The following is a 16,107-nucleotide window of genomic DNA, read 5'->3' on the forward strand; positions in this document are numbered from 1 at the left end:
GCTCTAGATTTTCTGTCACTTTCTTGACATGGTGTGGATGTTATTGCTGGAGCTTTCAGGAAACCGTACATTAATCTGATCATTTCTGGTTTCACTGTTCATAAATGCCTTACTGACAATTTAACTATTATAAGCATCGACTAACTAAGTTAAACTAGTTGTTTGTTCATCTTGCTTTCCCAAGTTCTGGCTACAGATACAGGAAATCTGAAATAAAAATAAAAAATGCTGGAAACTCCAGCAGCATTTGTGGAAAGAGAAACGTAGATATATAGTAATGTTCCATAACTGGTACAAAATCATAAACATTGGCAAATGCAACAACACACTGCAGTTCATCATCTACAGACATCTGACCCAGGCGTCAAGAGTGGTCATGTTCTACATTCTAAGAGATGTCTGATCAGAATATCCAGTCTGATAAGTTTAATTCAAGTCTGATGCAACAGTCTTCAGTGAAGAATTTATTATATTTGGTACAGAAACAATACCTATTGTTATTATACATCAGTTGAGTTGACATTAATACGATGTAGAGGCGCCAGTCTTGGACTGGAGTGGACAAGGTCAGAAGTCATTTGACACCAGGTCATTGAGATTTATTTGAAATCACAAGCTTTTGAAGTGCTGCTCCTTTGTCAGGTGAAGTGACTTTCAAATAAACCAGTTGGACTGTAATCTGGTATTGTGTGACTTCTGGCATTAATGTGGCAGTGTGCATTTGAGAAATACCAAAATATTAATCATAATTACCTTTCTCATGGAAAAGAATACTTTGAATACTGGCAGGGAAATTTGCTAGAACTGCTCGGGAGGATTTAAACTAGTAAGGTGGGGATGTGGGATCCAGGGAGATAGTGAAGAAAGATTTCAATCTGAGGCTGGTACACTTGAGAACAAAGGCGAGTCAAATAATCAGGGCAGGCAGGGACAAAACAGAGAACAAGGTAGGACTGATAAATTAAACTGCATTTATTTCAATGCAAGAGGCCGAACAGAGAAGGCAGATGAACTCAGGGCATAGTTAGGAACATGGGACTGGGATATCATAGCAATTACAGAAACATGGCTCAGGGATGGACAGGACTGGCAGTTTAATGTTCCAGGATACAAATGCTACAGGAAGGACAGAAAGGGAAGCAAGAGAGGAGGGGTAGTGGCGTTTTTGATAAGGGATAGCATTACAGCTGTGCTGAGGGAGGATATTCCTGGAAATACATCCAGGGAAGTTATTTGTGTGGAACTGAGAAATAAGAAAGGAATGATAACCTTATTGGGATTGTATTATAGACCTCCTAACAGTCAGAGGGAAATTGAGAAACAAATTTGTAAGGCGATCTCAGTTATTTGTAAGAATAATAGGGTGCTTATGTTAACGTTCCAAACATAAACTGGTTCTGCCATAGTGTTAAGGGTTTAGATGGAGAGGAACTTGTTAAGTGTGTATAAGATAATTTTCTGATTCAGCATGTGGATGTACCTACTAGAGAAGGTGCAAAACTTAGAGTCATAGAGTCATAGAGATGTACAGCATGGAAACAGACTCTTCAGTCCAACCCGTCCATGCCGACCAGGTATCCCAACCCAATCTATTCCCACCTGCCAGCACCTAGCCCATATCCCTCGAAACCCTTCCTGTTTATATACCCATCCAAATGCCTCTTAAATGTTGCAATTGTATCAGCCTCCACCACATCCTCTGGCAACTCATTCCTTACACATACCACCTTCATGAAAAAGTTGCCCCTTAGGTCTCTTTTATATCTTTCCCCTCTCACCCTAAACCTCTAGTTCTGGACTCCCCCATTCCAGGGAAAAGCCTTTGTCTATTTGTCCTATTCATGCCCCTCATGATGTTATAAACCTCTATAAGGTCACTCTTCACCCTCCAACACTTTGGGGAAAACAGCCCCAGCTTGTTCAGCCTCTCCCTGTAGCTCAGATCCTTCAACCCTGGCAACATCCTTGTAAATCTTTTCAGAGCCCTTTCAAGTTTCACAACATCTTTCCAATAGGAAGGAGACCAGAGTTGCACGCAATATTCCAACAGTGGTCTAGCCAATGTCCTGTACAGCCGCAACATGACCTCCCAACTCCTGTACTCAATAGTCTGACCAATAAAGAAAAGCATGCCAAACGCCTTCTTCACTATTGTATCTACCTGCGACTCCACTTTCAAGGAACTATGAACCTGCACTCCAAGGTCTCTTTGTTCAGCAACAATCCCTAGGACCTTACCATTAAGCTTATAAGTCCTGCTAAGATTTGCTTTCCCAAAATGCAGCACCTCGCACTTATCTGAATTAAACTCCATCTGCTACTTCTCAGCCCATTGGCCCATTTAATCACGATCCCATTGTAATCTGAGGTAACCCTCTTCACTGTCCGCTACACCTCCAATCCTTAGAAGAGTATAAAGAAAGTAAGAGTATATTTAAGAGGGAAATCAGAGGGCAAAGCAAGGACGTTCGCTTTGGCAAATAGAATTAAGGAGAATTCAAAGGATTTTTACAAATATATTAAGGACAAAAAGATAATTAAGGAGAGAATAGGGCCCCTCAAAGATCAGCAAGGTGGCCTTTGTGTGGAGCCACAGAAAATGGGGGAGATACTAAATGAATATTTTGCATCAGTATTGACTGTGGAAAAGGATATGGAAGATATAGACTGTAGGGAAATAGATGGTGACCTCTTGCAAAATGTCCAGATTACAGAGGAGGAAGTGCTGGATGTCTTGAAATGGTTAAAGGTGGATAAACCCCAGGATATGATCTGGTGTGAGAATGCTGTGGGAAGCTAGAGAAGTGATTGCTGGGCCTCTTGCTGAGATATTTGTACCACCGATAGTCACAGGTGAGGTCCTGGAAGACTGGAGGTTGGCAAATGTGATGCCATTGTTTAAGAAGGGCGATAAAGACAAGCCAGGGAACTATAGACCGGTGAGGCTGATCTCAGTGGTGGGCAAGTTGTTGGAGGGAATCCTGAGGGAGAGGATGTACATATATTTGGAAAGGCAAGGACTGATTAGGGATAGTCAACATGGCTTTGTGTGTGGGAAATCATGTCTCACAAACTTGATGGAGTTTTTTGAAGAATGAACAAAGAAGATTGATGAGGGCAGAGCAGTAGATGTGATCTATATGGACTTCAGTAAGGCATTCGACAAGGTTCCCCATGGGAGACTGATTAGCAAGGTTAGATCTCATGGAATACAGGGAGAACTGGCCCTTTGGATACAGAACTGGCTCAAAGGTAGAAGACAGAGGGTGGTGGAGGGTTGTTTTTCAGACTGGAGGCCTGTGACCAATGGAGTGCCACAAGGATCGGTGCTGGGCCCTCTAATTTTTGTTATTTACATAAATGATTTAGATGCGAACGTAAGAGGTATAGTTAGTATGTTTGCAGATGACACCAAAATTGACTTACTGTAGGGAAATAAGGCAGGGCAGGTGACTGAGGTGTCAGTGGGGGAACTCTTTGGGGCCAGCGATCATAATTCTATTAGTTTTAAAGTAGTGATGGAAAAGGATAAACCTGATCTAAAAGTTGAAGTTCTAAATTGGAGAAGAACCAATTTTGACGGTATTAGGCAAGAGCTTTCAAAAGGTGATTGGGGACAGATGTTCGCAGCTAAAGGGATGGCTGGAAAATGGGAAGCCTTCAGAAATGAGATAACAAGAATCCAGAGAAAGTATATTCCTGTCAGGGTGAAAGGAAAGGCTGGTAGGTATAGGGAATGTAGGAGACTAAAGAAATTGAGGGCTTGATTAAGAAAAAGAAGGAAGCATATGACAGGTCTAGACAGGATAGATCAAGTGAATCCTTAGAAGAGTATAAAGGCAGTGGAGTGTACTTAAGAGAGAAATCAGGAGGACGAAAAGGGGACTTGCGATAGCTCTGACAAATAGGGTTAAGGAGAATCCAAAGGGTTTTTACAAATACATTAAGGACAAAAGGGTAACTAGGGAGGGAATAGGTCCCCTCAAAGATCAGCAAGGCAGCGTTTGTGTGGAGCCGCAGGATACGGGGGAGATACTAAACAAGTATTTTGCATCAGTATTTACTGTGGAAAAGGACATGGAAGATATGGAATGTGACATCTTGAAAGATGCCCATATTACAGAAGAGGAAATGCTGGATGTCTTGAAATGCATAAAAGTGGATAAATCCCCAGGACCTGATCAGGTGTACCCTAGAACTCTGTGGGAAGCTAGGGAAGCGATTTCTGGGCCTCTTGCTGAGATATGTGTATCAGCGATAGTCACAGGTGAGGTGCCGGAACACTGGAGGTTGGCTAATGTGGTGCCACTATTTAAGAAGGGCAGTAAAGACAAGCCAGGAAACTATAGACCAGTGAGCCTGACGACGGTGGTGGGCAAGTTGTTGGAGGGAATTTTGAGTGACAGGATGTACATGTATTTGGAAAGGCAAGGACTGATTAGGGATCGTCAAGATGTCTTTGTGCATGGGAAATCATGTCTCACAAACTTGATTGAGTTTTTTGAAGAAGTAACGAAGAGGATTGATGAGGGCAGAGCGGTATATGTGATCTATATGGACTTCAGTAAGGCGTTCGACAAGGTTCCCCATGGGAGACTGATTAGCAAGGTTAGATCTCGTGGAATACAGGGAGAACTAGCCATTTGGATACAGAACTGGCTCAAAGGTAGAAAACAGAGGGTGGTAGTGGTGGGTTGTTTTTCAGACTGGAGGCCTGTGACCAGTGAAGTGCCACAAGGATCGGTGCTGGGTCCACTACTTTGTCATTTATATAAATGATTTAGATGTGAGCATAAGAGGTACAGTTAGTAAGTTTGCAGATGACACCAAAATTTGAAGTGGACAGCAAAGAGGGTTACCTCAGATTACAACAGGATCTTGATCAGATGGACCAATGGGCTGAGAAATGGCAGATGGAGTTTAATTTAGATAAATATGAGGTGCTGCATTTTGGGAAAGCAAATCTTAGCAGGACTTATGCACTTAATGATAAGGGCCTGGGGAGTGTTGCTGAACAAAAAGACCTTGGAGTGCAGGTTCATAGCTCCTTGAAAGTGGAGTCGCAGGTAGATAGGATAGTGAAGAAGGCGTTTGGTGTGCTTTCCTATAATGGTCAGAGTATCGAATATAGGAGTTGGGAAGCCATTTTGCTGCTGTACAGGATATTGGCTAGGCCACTGTTGGAATATTGCAATCAATACTGGTCTCCTTCCTATAGGTAAGATGTTGTGAAACTTGAAAGGGTTCAGAAAATATTTACAAGGATGGTGCCAGGGTTGGAGGATTTGAGCTACAGGGAGAGGTTGAATAGACTGAAGCTGTTTTTCCTGGAGCATCAGAGGGTGAGGAGTGACCTTATAGAGGTTTATAAAATCACGAGGGGCATGAATAGGACAAATAGACAAAGTCTTCTCCCTGGAATGACGGAGTCCAGAACTAGAGGGCATAGGTTTATGTGGAGAGGGGAATAATATAAAAGAGACCCAAGAGCAGCTTTTTCACGCAGAGCGTGTTACCTTATGAAATGAGCTGCCAGAGGATGTGGTGGAGACTGGTACAATTGCAACATTTGAAAGGCATGGATGTATATGAATAGGAAGGGTTTGAAGGGATATGTGCTGGGTCTTGACAGGTGGGACTAATTGGGTTGAGATGTGCTGGGTCGGCATGGACAGGTTGGACCGAAGGGTCTGTTTCTGTGCTGTACATTTCTGTAACTGTATGACTCTATGACTCAAAATGATATATTGACTTCAGTAGATTTATATTATTGTACAAGCACTTATGGTGTCGATACTATTATGCTGTTTGATATTTGGAGGCATTAACTCATTGGTACTTAACTGCCAAATGAAAGATGACATTAATTCTCTTTACGATAATGTCACAACCTGTAATTTCCAGGCTGCGTCTTTTAAAACTATTAGTTCAGAACTTATCATTTAGGTGCCAAGCAGATGAGTATTTAATGCGTTCAGCTGACAATTTTCAAATTTTCAACTAAGGTCCATTCATGCTGCTGTACTTTGTTTCAACTGTGGGTCAGTAGATAGCACTTTTGTCTTTGATCTAGAAGGTTTGAAGGTCAGAGACTTGAGCACGACAGGTCCAGTTTGTTCCTCTTTGCAATATTAATGGAGAGCTGTAATGTTGGAAGTGCCAACCTTTGTATGAAATGTTGAATTTGAGTGGACTTTTGAATGGACTTATCAAATCATATGCTACTATTCAGAGAAGAGGCATTCCTCTGTTCTCTTAATTCATTTATTTCTTAAGTATTTAATTCTTTGATTTCCTAAGCGAAATTACAAAAAGGGATTTACTGATCATGTTTCACATTGCTGTTTGTGGAATCTTACTGTGCACAAATTAGCTGCTTGTTTCTCCTACATTATATCAGTTATAGTGTTTTTCTAATGTATTTCATTTGCTGTAAAGCACTTCAGAATGTCATGACAGTGGGAAAGACTGTTAATATGCACTGTTCCTTACTTCTGTTTGTTCAAGGTAATGCATGATATTTTAACAATTTTGATCCTTTGGGGCATTGATGTAGCTCAAAGTAGATTTTTAATCAGCCTGTAAAATCCTTGCAACACTACATCATTTTCCAAAGGAAAATAACTGTGAAGATGTACGCAGCAAGAGGTGGGGAAGCACATCCCTTTCCATTTGAGCCTTATGAATTAATGTGAAATGACCCTATCTGGATACAGTTTCGATCTCAGTGGTAATTTGTTGCCCAGATTTGACTGGGCCATCAATCTAATTCAGAGGTGGAATTTCTGATTTCATTTACTCTAACTGAGCAGAACACCCAATTGTTGCACACTGTTTAGATAAAAGCCACAGATTAAAAAATAGTCAGCTGTTCAAGTTTTGAAATCATGATCAATTGACCTGAAGTGCTTTAAGATGTCCTAAGGTCATGGAAGTTACAAAATAAATGAAAATCCTTTTATTTTTGGTTAACAAATATAACCAGAAATAAAAGGATGGCAGCAATGAAGCAACCTCAAAGCTGTGGGATTGTCCATAACTGTTCTACTAATGTCTTTTAGACAAGTAAACCTGTTACTCTCACCTGGACTTGTCTTTATGAGACTCTAGCTGAAAATGTGTTGCTGGTCAAAGCACAGCAGGCCAGGCAGCATCTCAGGAATAGAGAATTCGACGTTTCGAGCATAAGCCCTTCATCAGGACTATGTCGAATTCTCTATTCCTGAGATGCTGCCTGGCCTGCTGTGCTTTGACCAGCAACACATTTTCAGCTGTGATCTCCAGCATCTGCAGACCTCATTTTTTACTCTAAGATTTATGAGACTCTAGTCTTAAACTAAATTTTAAGACTCTTATCTCCCCTCTGAGGCAGGCTCGCAAGACAGTCATTTGCATCAAACTATTGCTATAGCCTTGATATTCATAGGAAGGCAGCAAGGAGGTGTGAGTGACATTTAGTAGCCAGGACAATTATAAACATAGAATTGCGAAGGTGCTCCTGAAATTAAGAGGACTTCTATTGATTTTCCTTTTCTTTCAATTTTTTAGCTGAGCAGTTGACCGGATTTGGAGCTTGTCAAGTGGAAGGCATGTGGTAGAAGGCTGCATGATAGGAACCAGAAAGAAGGGGTGGTATGAGAGATCACAAAGCAGTTTCAGATTGGTGGTGGTGATGGTTGTGGGGGCAAGATAGCAAGAGATTAGCTTTGGAGGGAGCACCCATTCCTTCAGGCCCACAAGCAATTCACTTCTCCATTCAGCAGGATTCCTGAGCTGTCTGAGATCATACTGTGAAATTTACGAGTTGTCTAAAATCTGAGGCACACATTCTCAGGGTAATGTTATAATTTCTGACCTGACTTTTGGAAACAGTTTACATTTCCACTCTGCAACCTGCCCTAACCTGCCAGAAATAGTCACATTTGCAGCAGGCTTGGATCAGGTTTCACATTTTTTGGAAATTAAACTCCACCTGACTCATTTTTCATACATCCTTGGTGTTGTTGGGGGGTGGGAGGAAGAAAGGGGAAAGTATGGGAGTGAGGGTAAAAATTTTCGTCAATAAATAAATACAAATTGGGCCTTGAAGAAAGCCTATCCAGCGCATTCACCACTTCCCATGAGTATTTGGGGATTGTTCCAAATGTAGGTATTGCTTGTTAAGCAATAGCCTGACATACTTGTACTCATATCAATCAATCAACTTCCCTGGGGATGTGATGCCCCCCCTAGTTAGTCAGCCTTTCCAAATGTAGAGGTACAGTATTAACAATCAGGTGGGAGTCACCCTAGGAGGGCAAAACATTGACTGCATATGATCTCTAACCTCCTGACCCAATATACCTCTCACTTCCTCATCCCCAACTAGACAAGTGACCAAAATACCATACTAGGAGCTCTGTGAGGCATATTGTAAAGTGATGAGCTAACCTGATGATGCTGAACAGAGCAGGTCAAAACTCTGTAGTCCTGACAATTCAGTTGTTATTGGTTAATGTTAATTAATAGACAAATAAGTAACTAACAGGAAGAAGTATTTACAAAAGTGTTGTCATCCACAACTGTCATCCACATCGCAACTGAATGTAAAGGTAAGACTGAACCACTTGCAGAGAAACTCCCTTTACATTCAACTGTATTATTAATGCTGACTCCCCTGTCATCAACATCCTGTGGGATACCATTGACCAGAAATTCAGCTTAGCCAGCCATGACTACTAGGTCAGGTCCAAATCTGGGTATTCTACAATGAGTCCATCCCCCTGAAGTATCTCCACCAGCTGCAAAGTTAATGGTATTGAAGAATAGTCTCAACTTGTTTCAACGAATGCACCAGCAATAACAATCAACACGGTCTGCTTTATTACTATTCCATCCACTGCTAAAAACATCAACTCCCTCCAGCACCAGTGTACTTTAGTTGCACTATGCACAATGTGTCGGATGTTCTGCAATAAATATTGCCAAGTAAACCTCGTGTAAATAATCCGACTACAAGAGCAGTTTAGAGACTATGAATTCTGTGGCAAGTCAGTCATCTCTTGACTATCCATTAACTCACCCCCTCTACCACTGAGGCCAATATAGCAGTGTGCACCATCTACATGGTAAAGAAATTCACCAAGATTCCTAAGGTACCATTTTCCAAGCTCATGATAGCTACCATCTATAAGACAAGGGTAGCAGATATGTAGGAACACTATGAACTACAGGTTCCACTCCAAGTCATGTACCATCCTGCCTTGGATATATGTCATTGTTATTAGATCAAAATCCTTGAATTCCCTCCCTAACTTTATTATGAGTATATCCTACACAAAAATGACTTCAAGAAGTCAGCTCACCACCCCCTTCTCAAGGGAAATTAAAGATGGGCAATAAAATGCCGGTCCAATCAGTGAAGCTCATGCTCCATGACTGAATACATTTTTAAAAAGTCAGACCTACCAAGGAGTATAAACATAGCAAGTCACATACTAAATTAATCAAAACTATCAGTTTGGTAAAATTGACATATAGGGAGTGTGCAAATTATGATTCTAAAAATATATATGCTACAGGTATCATTGTATGAAACTGCACTGTGGCAGAATTTACTGCATTGTCTTGAATCAGCAGGAATACTGGGCCGAACATTAGCTTTGAGCTGGGGAGGGAGTTGGAGTGGGAGTGGGGTGTATGGGATTGATTTGAGGCTAGGTACCAAAAAAAATGGACTTATTGAATATCCTGCAGATTTTCATTTTAGCATGGGTGCACAAAACAGTCTGGTCACCTGTTGTTGAAAATAGAATTACTATTAAAAGTAATAGTTAAGGCACAGTCTCACTGAAATTTTTACATAATCATTCCCCCTGCTTGTAAACAGATTGCTTGCCACACTTTGTCCAAAGATACAAATGCTTTCTTCCTTCTTTAAAATAATTGGTAGGCAACTCAGAGCAGAGCAGTGCCCCCAGGGGTCCACCGTCTGCAGAATGAATGACAAATCAAGTGTGTTATTGAAGAACAGTCTATAATGGCAGCTCATTGGAAATCTAAACATGTTTGTAATCTTCACAGAGAAAAATGGGAAAGAAAGGGGGTAGCAAGGAAACCAAAATATATTCTTGCTTATATTTCAATTGTTTATAAATTTTATAACTGGTCCAATGCATTAATATAATGGGGTATCACTTTGTTGCAAAAGCCACTTTTGATAAGCTATTATGTTTAAAAACTGATTAAAAATTAGATCGAATCTGGATAAATCTTATGCTCCAAAAGCACTGAATCAACGTCCATCACATGTAACTTGTTCACTGACTACTTACTGGTTTAATGCTACTCCAATAAAGGAGACTTAAAATACTTGGAAGTCTCACAGACTATGCTTTAACGGTGAATTATGCTGAATTTATTTTTCTAATCTTCAAGGATAAATGTCCTGAAAGGTGCGTGACAATTCAAACAAACTCTGACAGTAACTTTGCAGGGATGGCTGAGAGCTCCACAAGGCTCAACATTGGCTCCTGGTCTGATATGTACGTTTGGTGTGGACCTATTTGGGAGTGGAGCATCTCCCTGTATCAAGTAAGGCCGTGAACTCGAAAAGGACATAATTAATGCAGAGTGGGGATTCCAATTTCCTTGGTACTAAAAGGATCTTAAAACTGATGAGTCAAGTGGCAAGAGATGTTTTGAGTTCCTGGCAGTGCAAAGTGAGTCTCACATTGCAGGGGTTGGAGTGATCTTGGTGACGCTTGGAGATATTGGGAAGGTTGGGTGGAATGTCAATGAAGAGGTAAAGGCCCCATTTTCTTACAGTAGCATCGTTAGCATGGGAATAAATATAGTAGGGGGATCTGACCCAATTTCCTCACCCTCTATCTAGCCTCCAGGACTGTAACATGTGGCTGCACAGGAAATCCATGTCCCCAATGTGGAGGTGCTCTATCAGGATTGCATAATAAGCAGACCTCCGACTGGTCAGATGAGTGGTGGGATGGTACAGTTGTAGCATAACTATGCCCCCTTCCTCACAGAAACATCCGAGGGACAGGATGTGGTGGCAGCCATTTTCAACACCTATCCCATAAGATATAGGAGCAGAAGTAAGCCCATTGGCCCTTTGAGTCCAGTCCACCATTCAATTTTGGCCGATGGGCATTTCAACTCCACTTACCCGGACTCTCCCTGTAGCCCTTAATTCCTTGCAAGATCAAAACTTTATTAATCTCTGCCTTGAAGATATTTAATGTCCCGGCCTCCACTGCACTCCATGGCAATGAATTCCACAGGCCCACCACTCTCTGGCTGATGAAGTGTCTCCTCATTTCCATTCTAAATTGACCCCCTATTGCTGTGCCCGTGGGTCCTAGTGTTTGTAACTAACGGAAACAAATTTTCAGCATTCACCCTTTCTAAGCCATGCATTATCTTGTAAGTTTGTATTAGATCTCCCCTCAACTTTCTAACCTCTAATGAATACAATCCCAGGATCCTCAGCCTTTCATCATATGTTAGGCCTACCATTTCATGGATCATCCATGTGAATTTCTGCTGGAGACGCTCCAGTGCCAGTTGTCCTTCCTGAGGTGTGGGGCCCAAAACTGGACGCAGTATTCTAAATGGGCCTAACCAGAGCTTTATAAAGTCTCAGCAACCCATTGCTACTTCTATATTCCAATCCTCTTGAGATAAATGACAACATTACATTTGCTTGCTTAACCACAGACTCAACCTGCAAGTCAACCTTTAGAGAATCCTGTACTAACACTCCCAGATCCCTTTGTACTTTGGCTTTATGAATTTTCTCACCATTTAGAAAATAGTACATGCCTGTATTCTTTTTTCCAAAGTGCAAGACCTCACATTTGCTCATGTTGAATTTCATCAGCCATTTACTGGACCACTCTCCTAAACAGTCTAAATCTTTCTTCAGCCTCCCCACCTCCTCAGTACTACCTGCCTGTCCACCTAACGTCGTATCATTGGCCAGAATGTCCCCAGTCCCTTCATCCAGATCAGCAATATATAAAGTGAACAGTGCGGCCCCAACACTGAACCCTGCGGGACACCACTAGTCACTAGCTTCCATTCGAAAAAGAACCTTTTATCCCAAATCTCTGTTTTCTGTCAGACAGTTAATCCTCAATCCATGCCAGTAGCTCACCTCAAGCACCACGGGCACTTTATCAAAGGCCTTTTGGAAGTCTAGATAGATAACATAGTGGTAGCTCCTCATGCAGCGAGCAGGCTCAGACTCTTATTGTTAGTGCGCCTCAAATATTCACAGTCTGTGTATGGTAGCTTTCCCCATCAAACTCATGAGCTGAATTGAATAAGACCATAGCAGAGAAATACTAGAAGTTATTTAACTGAAATTTGTATATATTAATTAACTTGGTAGAGATGGCTGGTCAGGTGATGTGCTGTAGCTGTATGATGTGGGAGCTGGCTGATCCCATTGTGAATGATAGTAACCACATCTGCAGCAAGTGTTGGTTGCTGGAATTGATGATCTGAAATCTGAGCTTCAAACATTACAGCACACCCGGGAGGGGGAGAGTTATCTAGATGCTTTGTTTCAGGAGGCAGTCACACCTAATAGATGAAGTAATTCAAATTCAGTTAGTGATCAGGGACAACAGGGTGTGATTGCAAGTGAGGCACGTAGGGAGATCTTGAGTTCAGGAGTAGAGGAACCTCAGCTTTTATCCAATAGGTATGAGATTCTTGCTCCCTGTGTGGCTGAGGAAAAGGACTGTGGGGAGGATGAGCCAACTGACCATGGCACCGTGATGCAGAAGGCCATTCAAGAGGGGAGAGCAAAAAGACAAGTGGTAGTTATAGGGGATTCTATAATTAGGAGGATAGATGGTACCCTTTGCAAGCCAGATCTGGAGTCCCGCATGGAGCATTGCCTGTCTGGTGCCAGGGTGCAGGACACCTCTGACCATCTTGAAAGGACATTGGAGCGGGAGAGGGAGGATTTGGTTGGTGTAATAACATAGGCAAGGGTAGGATGGAGGACCTGTTTGGGGATAATTGAGCACGAGGAATGAAATTAAGGAACGGATTCTCAAGGGTCATAATCTCCTGATTACTGCCCGAGCCACGTGCAAATTGGTTTAGGGACAAGAAAATTAGGGAAGTAAACACATGGCTAAGGGAATTATGTGGGAAAGAGGGGTTCCATTTCATGGGGCATTGGCATCAGTTTTGGAACCGGCAGCATCTGTACCAATGAGATGGTCTCCACCTGAACTGATCTGGAACCAGTGTTCTAGCGAAAAGGATAAATAGGGTGGTCACTAGACTTTAAACTTGTGAGTCGAGGGGAAGGGAAAGGGAAAACAACAGGATGTATGGTGATAAATAAAAAGGCAAGCAGCAGGTTAGCATGTGTGCAGGAGGGTTTAAGTTCAAGGCAGACTATGAAAGAAGGCCGACTATGATGGGCATCACGGTGGCACAGTGGTTAGCACTGCTGCCTCACAGTGCCAGAGACCCGGGTTCAATTCCAGCCTCAGGTGACTCTCTGCGTGGAGAAACCCTGTGTCTGCGTGGGTTTCCTCTGGGTGCTCCGGTTTCCTCCCACAGTCCAAAAATGTTCAGGTTAGGTGAATTGGCCATGCTAAATTGCCCCTACTGTGAGATGAAGGGGTTAAATGTAGGGGAATGGGTCGGGGTGGGTTGTGCTTCAGTGGGTCGGTGTGGACTTGTTGGGCCGAAGGGCCTGTTTCCACACTGTAAGTAATCTAATCTAATCTAAGCAAAAAGGAAGGATAACTCAGGAGATATTAGAGATGTTGTGAATCACGACGGCAAGAAAGCTAGCATAAAGGCATTGCACCTGAATGCTCACAGCATTCATAACAAGGTTGATGAGTTAGCGGCACAAATCATCGTGAATGGAGGCATGGTTACAGAATGGTCAATAGTGCGAGTTAAATATCCAGGGGTATCAGACTATTTGGAAGGATAGACAGGAATATAAGGGAGCTGAATGTAGCTCTGATATTCAAGGACAACATCAGGGTAGTGCTGAGAGATGATATAGGTTCTATGGAGCATGAGGTTGAATCCATTTGGGTGGAAATTAGGAATTCCAAGAAGAAAAAGTCACTGATAGGCATAGTCTATAGGCCACCAAATAATAACATCACATTGAGGCGGGCAATAAGCAAGGAAATAACTATTGCCTGCAAGAATGGCTAAAATCATGGGGGGGGCTGGTTTAATGTACATGTCAATTGGTTGAATCAGCTTGTTCAGGGTAGCTTTGAGGAGGAGTTTGTTGGGTGTATTCATGATAGTTTTCTTGAACAGCATGTAATAGAACCAATGAGAAAGCCAGCTATCCTAGATCTGCTCTTGTGTAATGAGACAGGAATAATTAATGACCTCATAGTCAGGGATCCTCTTGGTAGGAATGATCATAGTATGGTTGAATTTAGAATACAGATGGAGAATGTGAAGATAAAATCCAATACCAGGGTCCTGTGCTTGAATAAAGGGGACAATGATAGAATGAGGGAAGACCTGGCAAAAGTAGACTGGAAACAGAGACTTTCTGGTGCAACAGTTGACGAGCAGTGGTGGACCTTCAAAGAAATATTGGACAGTATTCAGCAAAAGTATATTCCAGTGAGAAGGAAAGACTGTAAGAGGAGGGGTAATGTGCCGTGGGTGTCTAAGGAAATAAGGGATGCTAACAAAGTGAAAGATAAGGTATACAAAGTGTGCCAAAAACAGCAGAAATCTAGAAGATTGAGAAAATTTTAAAAGTCAACAGAGAGCCACAAAAAGAGCTATGATGAAAAGTATGAGAGAAAAATACCTAGCACAGAATATAAAGAAAGATAGCAAAAGTTTCTATAAATATATAAAATGAAGGAGAGTGGCTAAAGTAAATGTTGGTACTTTAGAGGATGAGAAGGGACAGTTAGTTATGGGATATGATGAAAAGGCTGAGGCATTGGACAAGTACTTTGCATAAGTCTTCACCATAGAGGGCCAGTAAGTGACGAAGAGACAAAGGTCGGTGAGGACCTGGAAAGAATTATTATTACGGAAGACATGGTGTTGGGTAAGCAAATGGAGCTAAGGATAGATAAGTTTCCTGGCTCTGATGGAATGCATCCCAGGTACTAAAAGAGATAGCTGGAGAAATGGCAGCTGGACTGGAGGTAATTTTCCAAAATTCACTGGACTCTGGGGCAGTCCCAGCAGATTGCAAAACAGCAAATGTGACACCACTTCAAAAGGGAAGTAGACAAAAGACAGGGAATTATAGACTAATGAGCTTTACCTCTGTAGTGGGGAAGATGCTTGAGTCTATGATCAAGAAAGAAAAAGCAGGGCATCTCGAGTGAAATTGTCCCATTGTATAGACACAGCATGGATTCATGAAGGGCATGCTTCACAAATTGGTGAAGTTGATGTGCTGGAAAATTTGGAAAACATTAAGATTGATAAGTCCCCAGGGCCAGACCAGATTTATCCTAGGCTGCTCCGGGAAGCGAGAAAGGAGGTTGCCAAGCTGCTGGTGAGGATATTTGCCTTCTCACTCTCCACGGGAGTCATACCAGAGGATTGGAAGGAGGCGAGTGTTGTTCCTCTTTTCAAGAAGGGTAATAGAGAAATCCCTGGCAATTACAGACCAGTCTTAAGTCTGTGGTCAGCAAAGTTTTGGAAAGCATTCTGAGGGATAAGATTTATGACTATTTGGCAAAGCATAGTGTGATTAAAGGCAGTCAGCATGGCTTTGTGAGGGGCAGGTCATGCCTCATAAATCTTATTGAGTTCTTTAAGGAGTTGACGAGACAGTTCAATGAAGGTTGAGCAGTGGGTGTGGTGTATCTGGACTTCAGCAAGGCATTTGATAACATTCCCCATGGTAGACTCATTCATAAAGTCAGGAAGTATGTGTTACAGGGAGATTTGGCTAACTGGATTCGGAATTGGCTGGCTGATAGAAGGCAGAGAGTGGTTGTAGATGGAAAGTATTCTGCCTGGAGGTCAGTGTTGAGTGGAGTCCCGCAGAGCTCTGTTCTTGGACCACTGCTTTTTGTAGTTTTATAAATGACTTGGATGAGGAGGTTGAAGGGTGAGTTAGTAAAT

The 16,107-nt window shown here is 42.1% G+C and overlaps 1 protein-coding gene across 1 annotated transcript in view; it reads left to right on the forward strand.

Moving 5' to 3' along the window:
* The window catches only part of ryr2a (ryanodine receptor 2a (cardiac)), a 551,531-nt gene that overhangs the window by 34,658 nt on the left and 500,766 nt on the right, over positions 1 to 16,107 (forward strand). The gene's annotated exons all lie outside the window — the stretch shown is intronic.

Source organism: Hemiscyllium ocellatum, chromosome 10 (assembly GCF_020745735.1).
Source record: "Hemiscyllium ocellatum isolate sHemOce1 chromosome 10, sHemOce1.pat.X.cur, whole genome shotgun sequence".
NCBI lineage: Eukaryota > Metazoa > Chordata > Chondrichthyes > Orectolobiformes > Hemiscylliidae > Hemiscyllium > Hemiscyllium ocellatum.